The following is an 8,096-nucleotide window of genomic DNA, read 5'->3' on the forward strand; positions in this document are numbered from 1 at the left end:
CAATTCATGTATATCCCTACTTAGGGGCGGATCTATGCTATTCCGAGGGGGTGGCTGTCTGAATTGAAAATATGTATATACATGTATATTCATATATATATATATATTTATAAGAAAAGTATAAATATTAAACGTGTCACCCTTAGAAATAATGAGTCTTATGGTGTCAGTGGTTAAAGTTTATGTTTACTACTGTAAGAATGCAAGTTCAAGCCTTGCATGACACCCACATATTCAAAATTCTGAATTCACCTATACTCCTACTTAAAAAACATCACAATTTTCGACCAACTTCATTAATAATAATTTCTAATTTCAATTCACGAATTGATAGAGCAATATCAAGAGGGGAATCACAAGTATTACTTATATACCCTATTTAACATTATTCATATACACTCAATTAAATGACCACAGAATTTGAAACTTGAAAAGCAGAATCCAACAAAGAAGATAGATTTAAACTAGTATTTCAAAAAGAATGGAGGGTGTTTATAAGAATTTATATGATGAATCAAAGTTACATATAAAAGTTTGGCACATGTGAGTTTACACATCTAAAAATAGTCGTAATTAAAACATCCAATCTGTTGGAAAACTATGATTAGAGACAGCACCTAAAAGGGCCTATTTCAGTCCTACCCACGTGTCATCCTTCATCCTTACCAATTTCAGCCACTTGTCCTCTGCATACTACTTTCTTTGTCTCCTACACACTCAAAATCATTTTCTTCCATTTTTGCATTTTCTGTTCCTTGTTTTCTTGATTTTCTTGATTTTCCGGCCACCCTTTTGCTGTAAACAATCTCTGTCATAGCTAACAGTTTTCTTGATTTTCCGGCCACCCTTTTGCTGGAAACACATCATTCTCTGTCATAGCTAGCCGTTTTCTTGATTTGTATGACATCTTTGGTTGATTTTTATAGTTTGCTTTTGCAATTCTTGATGAGGTTTTTTTAAAAAAATTGATTTAATCAAAGCTAAAATGCAGTTAAAGATAACATTTTTCCATTTGGGTGTGCTTATATTTGATCAAGAAGCGTTTAAAAATGCAGGAAAATGTGAAAACAGTTAAGTTTGATAGTTCTTTTTGCTGTATGGTTTTACTATGGGTGATGCAGATGAGAGGAGGAGAAGTAGAGTGGAGATGGATAATCTTTCATTGGACACAAGTAGATTTTCAAGGGATTTGTTGCAAAGATTTATGGGAACTTCAGAAAAATCTGAACTTGAGGAAGTAGTAGGTGCAAGAAGAGAGGATATAAATGAAGATGAGTTGAATCTTGGTTTGTCATTAGGTGGTAGATTTGGTGTTGACAAGACTTCATCAAATTTATTGGTGAGGTCTTCTTCTATAGCTGCTTGTTTGCCAACAATTAGAGATGATGATGAAGTGGCTGCATCAGCAGCATCACCATCAGTGAGTTATAATCGTAGTTTAGTGAGAACTTCTTCATTGCCAGTGGCGACAGAGTCAGAATGGAGGAAAAGGAAGGAATTACAAAGTTTGAGAAGGATGGAGGCTAAGAGGAGAAGATCAGAGAAAGTACAAAGGAGTTTAAGGGGTGAGAAATGTATGGAAGATGAAAGTAAAGGGACTGATCAGATGAATTTGGGAGGTAATAATAATAAATTGGAGAAGGAACAGTTCTTGGCTACTGCAAGAAAGTTTGGTTGTAAGTTGCCAACATTGGCTGCTTTTGGGGCTGATGATATGGCAATGACAAAAGGGAAAGAAAGTTACCTGGGTAGTAAAATGCAAGAAAAAAGGAAACCAGCATCACAAGGGTCAATGGAATCCCAAGGTGGTTGTTCTTCAACTATATCTGAATTGGAAATTAAATCTGAAAAAGGTACTGCGAATTATTTATGACTTTATAATTTATATTCATACTGATTTACTTATTCATTATATGCTTCTTTGTTACTGATGTTTACTTTTCCTACAACTTTGATGAATCAATCTACTGCTTAGAGTTGAGAATCAAATAGAATTGGAATTTTGTTACTATTACTCCTTCCATCTCAATTTAAGTGTCTTAGTTTGACTGGCCATGGAGTTTAAGAATTACAGAGAGACTTATGATTCTTGTGATAAAGATGTGTTGTTTTAAACTTATCATGTAAAATGCTGGAATTGGAAAATTTACTAAATATAGAAAGAGGACTCTTTTCGTGACAAACTAAAAGGGGAAAGTAAGACGCTTAAATTGGGACAGAGGGACTAGTGCATTTTACTCTTTACTTTGGCATTGAACTCTTGATCCTTCTTTGAGTAGTCCATTATTGGCTCAATAGGGGTGTTATCACATGTTTCATTACTGTAGTGGAACAAGTCTAGTGCTTCTTGTTGAATTTTGCTGTCAAGATCCTCCAGATCTTTTGTCTTTAACTTTTATCCATACCCACATGCATGTGTTCTTTCTAATTGCTATTTTCCATGTTCTTGATCCCAGAGATTTTGTTATTTGCACTTCATTCTACTGGTGACACCTTAAGAGTTCATCTTTTGTATTGAGTATTTAGGGGTACTTATTAGTCTGTCATAAAACAAATCTACAATTGCAATTTTATGAGTTCTGAATTTTAGAATTATGACTTCATGGACAAGGGCTAATAACTGTATAGGTGGCTTTTGGAACTCTCGTGTTGATGCCACAAAGAAGATTTCATCCTAAGAAATGGAAAAATAATAATATTATCATACCCTAACATACTGTTGAAATGCTTAAGATAAACAAGTTAGTGTGGTTGATAAACCAACTAGGCTCAAATTAATATATTCCTTTCTTTTAATTCTCATTGTTGTTTGATGTATTCCTAGTAGGTTAGAGGTTTTTATAAAATCTTTGTTCCATATAGAGACTCTGACATTGTTGATTGCATCAAATGACAATTATTTTGATAGTTAATTTGGGAATATTGATAAGATTATATTTCCTCTGTCGTAACTTAAGTAAGACGCTCTTATCATTTTGGGACATTCCAAAATATGTGACACAACTCCACTTATGATATTATTCTGTATAATTCTTAAAACTTTTCAAAAAATTCAAATTTATAACTAATAAAAATAGTGATATGGTGTTTTCTCTATGAAACTAATTCTCAAATACTATTTAATGTTAGTCCACTACCACTTATCTCATATAACTATAAATTAGTATTGACGTCTTAGACACCATAGGCAGTCAAACATTGTCATATGACAGGAAAGGAGTATGACATAGGAGAGCTTGGCTAGCTCATTTATCATCTCTTAAGTACCTTTACATGACGGGAATAAACAACATAGGTTACTTGGTAGAGAGTTAATTTGCCGGTTATTCATGGTGCATTTAGTAACCTTTCTATATGGTGAAATTTCTCTTCTTTATCCTGAAGTCAACTCTGCATGGTTACTGAAGTCTAATAAGTCCTTTAGCTTTCAAGTCTGAGAAGTTGTTCAGTTTGTGATAATAAACATTACTTATTTGCATAAGCAACAGTATACAAAGATACAATTTAGGAAGTTCTTTTATAGCAGTTACTTAATAAGCAATTAAAATTGTTCTTTTTTCTTTCTTTCTTTTCCCTCGTTAATTTGATCTTCGCGCTGTATGATGAAGGATTACATTCTCACGCTGGGGCAAATATTCAACAATTTTTTGTATTGAAATCTGACAAGTGTTTGTATAGGAATACATACCAGATTTTGTGGATTATTCCAATCATATCAGATGCTTCTTGTGCCCTTTAGATTTGCACGTTTTGATATCTAAGTATTTACCATTCCCATAGTATTGTAACCGCTGACGACTTCACTTGCTTGTTTCTTTCTTATCATTTTCATTTAATATGTTTCTGCATGGGATTTTTGTTGTTTCCATTTTGGCCAGTTCTCTTTCTGTTGAGTACAAATAAGAAACCTTCGTGCTTATCTTGTCCAATGATAAATCTTCCCAGCAGACCTTATGTTGTCCAATGGTAGATCTTCCAACCGGACCTTACGTTGTCCAATGATAAATCTTCCTAGCAGACCTCTAGAGATGGTGTTCAACAAGCTAATTGTGGAACGACGTGAGTCAAAAGTTAATTGGTATCATACGGGGCAAAAGCTCACACGAAAATGCTAGAAAAGATGAGCTTTCTGATGTTCTTTTTTACCATGAAAAACAAGATGATGGACCTAATTAAAAATTGAAGTTGTTCACTGCTAGCATTGATGGAAAATCTTCATAAGTTGAAACAGGTGCACAATGTCAAGTAGAACTTGCATTTCTCTAATAGAGCTCTTTCTGACCAAAAGCTCCATGAACGGTATGTGTTATCATTTTGCGTGATGAGTGGTAAGTCCATCACTATCACTAGGTTTCTTATTGTACTTGTTACCTAAAGCTTTTGCATCATTTAGGCATTAAACAGTAACATATTATGGATGAGACTATACATTTTGTTGATGGAAATTACTACGAAATGTTTTTTTCTGGTATTTCTTTGTAGAAAAAAATGCATTGAACAAGTCATCTAATCCCTGAACTAGTAGATATTGCTCTTCTGCCACATACCAAACCTGAATGAGCAATTTGCAAGAAAGTGGGAAAATGTCTGAAAAACGATAAGTTTAGTTTTGTTTTACCTAAAATGTTAAATTGCCTAAAATGGTTGGAAACCTCTATAAATTTTTCTTGATCATATATACTAGGTTTTGGATGATTAGAATCATGGGAAATTGTTTATGATGTGTGTCTCATCTAGTGGAAGAAAAAAGCCAAAGTGCCTTTATTGAACTAAATTTTGTAAACAGATTTTGGATCAGTATACTATTCAATCCCCAATTTCCATGTAAAGTATATTCAATTGTTTATTTCCATATTAAGTACACAATTTCCTGAAAAATTCCAATAGTTATGGTGAGAAGGAGATGATCAAATATCCTTTTGCTTGGCTAGTTGCTCATCTTATGTCTGTGAAAGCACTCCATATGAGCTGGCTTACCTCCTTTGGTGACATATACCTATTCCATTTGCTGGTACGTATAATGGTCTTAAGTTGTAGTTTACTGATTAACAGAAACCATAAGTCATTCTGATTTTCTTGCTCATTTTACAATTGCTGTGACTAAATTGCGGGGATATTTGTAGTTTATGATGACTTGACGTTTAGTTTTTTCCAATAGCTTCAAATAGATGGAGCGATTTTAGTGCAAGAATTTTATGCCTTGAGTTGAACCTCCAAAGCCATGTTACCGTTATCTACGAGAGTATATTCCTATTTGCATAACTGACATAAAGTGACTTGTAGGTCTCTGTTCCTTGCCTAATTACAAGTTTGCCTCTATTTAATAAGCTTCACTATATTTATGTTGTTTTTGGTTCATGATCGTAGTGCTAACTGACAAAATATATTAACAATCATGGGATCCATAACTTGTAAAAGTTCATTTTGGCTTGCACCTCTAGAGATATCTTGTATAAACTGCTAGATTAACTTGAAAGAGATTAGATGGCAGAGTGCAATACTAGATTTTCTCACATGTGATATGATTATTCCTTCATCACATCAAACAAAATGCTCCAGAAATAAAATTGGTTTCTTTTGACATATGCATACCTTCTACTGTTTCGAGCTGCAAGGGTGTGACTTCATACCGCAATCGAGCTCTTCTAATGGTTCACAATTATATTGTTTTAGATTCAGTTTCGCAATTACACTGCTGTTCTAAAGTGCAAAATAATATTGATCATGAATTATGATCTAGTTCCACGTGCTCATTTTGCATGAACTTCCTGCACTAGGTCACCACCTCCTTCTTTGTTCCTTTTGGTTATCTCTTCTAGTTTCTTTTTGAAGTATATTTATTGCTTGACCACTGCATCATGCTATTTCAGGGAAAGAAAAATCCATTTTATATACATACTTCTTTGGAGAATTTAACATGTAGGTCTGAGATTTGGGTTAATATTCGTATCTGGTTAAGAGGGTAGTCAATCATGTGTTAGCTAGCTGTTAATTCTCTTTTAGAAAGGAACCAGCTAACTGGATGAGGGGAGAAGCTGAGCTGATGGCAGTAGTCATTTATGAATCTTCAGGTTTATGGCTGACGGGATCTTTCAAAGTCTAGTAACTTTGCATGTTAGTTTATTTGTGATTGCTCATGCACTTTCCTTCCTGAGGTGGTTATAACTAAGTTGCGGGGTTAATTGTTGAAGGAAATAATTAAAGGTCAAAATACATTTAAAGGGAAAATTAGAAGTGTCACACCTGTAGACAATAGGTGTCTTTTAAACAAAACAAGTCTTGTTCAGATTCCCCTTCCCTTTAACGACACGTTCTTTTCCTCCTGAAAAAGAAAATGATCAAAGCAGAGAAAACAGACAATTCTCTATTTCCAAAGTTTCCTGTAAAGTTCTCGTGTAGAATCTTCTGCAAAATGTATCAGAACAACCCACTGTAACAGGTATGACGTGATTCTTATGGTATAATTGGTGTTTATGACATATAATTGCACTATTTGTACTACTCATGAAATGTATATAATGATTCTTCGAGTTCTTTATTTTGCGTTATTTCTTCAATAATGCAATGACGAAAGGTTTGTAAGTGCATACATACTATTTTTGCCTGATATGCTTTAGCATTTGCCTTCCATCCTTGCTTTCTCTTCGATCATCCAATACATCGACAAATAAAATATTCCTTGCTTGCAGGGTCTGCTGAGGCGAGCCCTCCCAGTATCCAATCATTACAAAGAGATTTTGGAAGCAGTACTCCAGGAGGAGAGGTGGACATTAGTCCATCTAACACAACAAAAAGTCGAGTGCAGGAAAGTGGGGCAAAAGCGTTGGGTGACATGCCGTGTGTTTTCACAAGAGGAGATGGTCCTAATGGGAGGAGAATAGACGGTATATTATACAAATATGATAAGGGGGAAGAGATTAGAATTATGTGTGTGTGTCATGGAAGTTTTCTTTCACCAGCTGAGTTTGTGAAGCATGCTGGAGGCAGCGACGTCGTTCACCCTCTCAAGCATATAGTTATAAGACCCAATCCTTCTCCCTTTCTATGAGCACAAATGCATAGTAATATAGTCTCTCTTGTATGGTGTTGGAAGGGAGGATCATACAATATAACATGCAAAACAGTAACTTTTCCCCCCTCTCTTTTAATCCTTCTCTTCATGAGGACTAACTTATAAGTATCTATTTACTTGTGTTCATTTTAATGAAACATGGAGCAATGGAACTTGAACATTGCCACATCCTTAAACTTAGTTTCCTTTCAACTTAATAATTACCTGCATCATGTTCTAAATGAAGGTAAGAGATTAATTCGGGTTCTAGGTGTAAACTTAATTTCACTAAGAAGTAGTTATGCTGTTAGAATTCTTCAAAAATATTAATGTGGGATTTTTGAATGTTTTTGGAGGATTTGATGCGAGTGAGATTATATTTTTGAAAAGCTTGAACAAAGGAATTAAGATATAATATTGTATAGTAATATTGAGGGTGAGGTTAGGGGTATCAAATATGCCGGTTGAGCTGAATTTGGGCATGTTAGAATGGGTTGTGATCCGAGTAAAAGTTATCTAGGTTGAAACGGTACTATTGTAAATCTCATTTTCCTAATTTATACCTAGGACTAACATTACGAAAATGAAGCAGTGCAGTTTTTGTTTAGCATATAAAATTATGAAATTTACATCTACGATTGTAAATTATAAAATTGAATAATGGATTATTAGGTTTTTAAAAATATTATAGGTTTCAATATTAAGGTAGACTTGTTACAACTTTACCGAATAAATTTATGGAAAAATTACCTAAATACATAATTTATTTTATTATTTTTTCTCAAATTTCCTACCATTTGAAAAAATTACAAAAATCCTTATTCTTTCCTATTCTCTGATACATCACTATCACTGCGCGACGCATCGATCGAATACATTACTATACTTGATTTATTAAGATTTCAGATACGTCTTTTTACGCGATGTATCGGTTAGATGCATCATTTACATGATGTATCAGGAGGTTGGATATATCACTTTACGCGATGAATTGATCGGATACATCACTGTACGTGATGTATCTAGATTCCACAAAAAAGAAGAG

The 8,096-nt window shown here is 34.0% G+C and overlaps 1 pseudogene; it reads left to right on the forward strand.

Moving 5' to 3' along the window:
* Positions 1–554: 554 nt before the first annotated feature.
* On the forward strand, positions 555–7,266 carry LOC129871077 (ninja-family protein AFP3-like; annotated as a pseudogene).
* Positions 7,267–8,096: the final 830 nt, after the last annotated feature.

Source organism: Solanum dulcamara, chromosome 10, assembly GCF_947179165.1.
Source record: "Solanum dulcamara chromosome 10, daSolDulc1.2, whole genome shotgun sequence".
Taxonomy (NCBI): Eukaryota; Viridiplantae; Streptophyta; class Magnoliopsida; order Solanales; family Solanaceae; genus Solanum; species Solanum dulcamara.